The sequence below is a fragment of the Lactuca virosa genome, chromosome 3 (genome assembly GCF_052849685.1).
Source record: "Lactuca virosa cultivar CGN04683 chromosome 3, Lactuca_virosa_CGN04683_v6, whole genome shotgun sequence".
NCBI lineage: Eukaryota > Viridiplantae > Streptophyta > Magnoliopsida > Asterales > Asteraceae > Lactuca > Lactuca virosa.
In genome coordinates, this window is record NC_136428.1 from 399,604,683 (window position 1) to 399,607,980 (window position 3,298).

The window sequence follows — 3,298 nt, forward strand, 5'->3', positions numbered from 1 at the left end:
GCTGTGATGAGTTGGGAGGTGCCGAGATCCCCCACCGAGATCAGGAGTTTTCTGGGGTTGGCCGGCTATTATCGGAGATTTATCAAGGATTTCTCCAAGATTGCCGATCCTCTCACCAGGTTGACCCGGAAGGGCGTTGCTTTTAGTTGGGGTCCTGAGCAGCAGGCCTCGTTCGAGACACTTCGCCAGAGATTATGCGAAGCCCCGGTGTTAGCCCTTCCGGAGGGGATGGAGGATTTTATGGTGTATTGTGACGCATCGATATCGGGGTTGGGTGCGGTGCTGATGCAGAGAGGGCACGTGATAGCATACGCATCGAGGCAGCTGAAGCCTCATGAGACGAGGTATCCCACCCACGATCTGGAGTTGGGGGCAGTGGTGTTCGCCCTCAAGATCTGGCGTCACTATTTGTATGGGGTTCGGTGTACCATATACACGGACCACAAGAGCTTGAAGTATTTGATGGATCAGCCCAACCTGAATATGCGCAAGAGGAAATGGTTGGATGTGGTAAAGGATTATGATTGTGAGATCCTGTACCACCCGGGCAAGGCTAACGTCGTAGCCGATGCCTTGAGCCGTAGGGCGGAGAGTGCCCCGATACGGGACGTTTGTATGAGGTTGACGGTGATGACTCCGGTTTTGGACACCATTCGGGAGGCCCAGGGAGAGGCCGTGAGTCCAGAGAACCGCAAGAGAGAGCGGGTGATCGAGCAGGTATCTGAGTTCATTACCGATAGCCGAGGGCTTATGACCTTTCAGGGTCGGATTTGGGTGCCGTTTGCGGGCGGGGCACGTACGATTCTGATGGAGGAGGCGCACAGGTCGAGGTTCTCGATCCATCCCGGGGCCACTAAGATGTATTTGGGCCTGAAGAAAGACTATTGGTGGCCGTGTATGAAGAGGGATGTTGTGTGGTTCGTTTAGAAGTGCTTGACCTGTCACAAGTCAAGACCGAGCACCAGCGTCCGCATGGCAAGTTGCAGCCACTTGAGGTTCCCCAGTGGAAGTGGGAACATATTTCTATCGACTTTATCACCAAATTGCCAAGGACCGAGAGGGGTGTCGATGCAATTTGGGTGATCGTCGACCGGCTGACGAAGAGCGCTCACTTCCTTGCTATCAGTGAGAGATCTTCTGCAGAGAGGCTGGTAGAGTTGTATGTGAGAGAGGTGGTATCGCGACATGGAGTACCGATCTCGATTGTGTCAGACTGAGATGTACGTTTCACTTCCAGATTCTGGAAGAAATTCCATGAGGAGTTGGGTACGAGGTTGCACTTCAGCACCGCATACCACCCACAGACGGACAGACAGAGTGAGCAGACGATTCAGACGCTTGAGTACATGCTTTGAGCATGTGTGTTGGACTTCAGAGGAAGTTCGGACACGTATTTGCCGTTGGCTGAGTTTTCCTATAACAACAGCCACCATTCGAGCATTGGTATGCCTCCCTTCGAGTTGTTGTATGGGAGGAAGTGTCGGACTCCCATCTGCTGGGGAGAGGTAGGGCAGCGAGTGATGGGCAGCACTGAGATAGTGCTTCAGACGACAGAGCAGATACATCAGGTCAGACAGAGGTTGTTAGCAGCTCAGAGTCGCTAGAAGAGTTATGCGGATAAGCGACGGTCCGAGCTCGAGTTCCAGGTGGGAGACTTCGTACTCCTGAAGGTATCTCCTTGAAGGGAGTGATCCAATTCTAGAAGAGGGGCAAGCTGGGACCCCGATACATTGGTCCTTTCAGGGTGACCGCTAGGGTGGGTAGGGAACCGTACCGTTTGGAGCTACCTGTGGAGTTGAGCCAGATACATGATACCTTCCACGTGTCTCAGTTGAGTAAGTGTATTGGCGACGAGACGGCAGTGGTACCGCTAGAGGACATTCAGGTGGATGCGAGCCTGAATTATGTTGAGAGGCCAATCGGGATTGTGGATCGAGAGATCAAGGTTCTGAGGAACAAGGAGGTGCCCCTGGTTCAGGTCCAGTGGCAACATCGGTGTAACAACGTAAATTTTCAAAACAATTTTTCATTTTTAAATCATACTTTCAATCACACGATAATCACAAAACATAATGTGTCCACAGTGTCATAACATAACATGTCCCAAAATCTCAATAACATAAACTATATAAGTGTGTACGGATCATGCCGGCGCCTTCACGCGATCCTCGCTAGTACCTGAAACACATAACACAACAACTGTAAGCATAAATGCTTAGTGAGTTCCCCAAAATACCACATACCACACATACGCCTTTCCAGGCCATAACTCTGTAGGATCTTCCGATCCATATGTCTCAGGGGACTTCCGTCCCGAATCCTGGTAGACCTTCCAGTCCTACCCGTGTTGACCTTCCGGTCCTTAGCCTCCTGACCTTTCGGTCCATATCAACCTGACCTTCCGGTCCTTACCATACATAACATACATAGCACATACATATCACATAACCGCATATAGCACATACATCATAGCATACAAGACCTTTCGGTCACACATAGGTACCCTTCCAGGTACAGTATAGTGAGAAGACTCACCTCAATGAAGTCGGATAACTCTCGTGCTCAACGTCCCGACCTAGCCTCCTCCTATTATTCAAATAACATTCCCGATCAATATTCTCTCATAGCCTCGTCTCTACAGATTGGGTAGAAGGCCATTCTACCCTTCCCTGACTCTTCTGAATCAGTCTTGACCAGAACCCTAAGGTCAACGAAAGTCAACGACCAACTTTGACCCGACTCGTCGAGTGCACAAGGGCGACTCGGCGAGTCCATGCGGGTCCTCTGTATCTTTCAAGCCTCTGTTGGCTCGTCGAGTCATCCTTCCACTCGACGGGTTTCTCCTGTCACGAATCACGGGGCAACCCCGACTCGACTCGTCGAGTCCACTTATGGACTCGGTGAGTTGCCTCCATGGTCATCCTCAAATGACCTCCTAAGGTCAGATCTGCTTCCCTAACCATCAGATCTACCCTTCAAGTGCTCAAATGTCACGTAAAGGTGCAACCTTTACGTGCATGCAACCCACATCAAGTCATAAATGGAGAAATAACTCTAAAAATGGCAACCTAGTCCCCAAACTCTCATTTGCTTGCATAAAGCTGAGGGATAGTGACTGTATGGACCTCTCATGGTCCAGATCTGATGTCATTAACACAAAGGGGACTTCATACTCACTAGATCTTACATAAAATGGAGGTAAAAACCCAAAAATCATGAAATCTGTCATATCAACACGAAATAGAAAGGATTATACCTCCTGAGATGAACTCTCAAGATGATTAGCCCAGATCCAAGC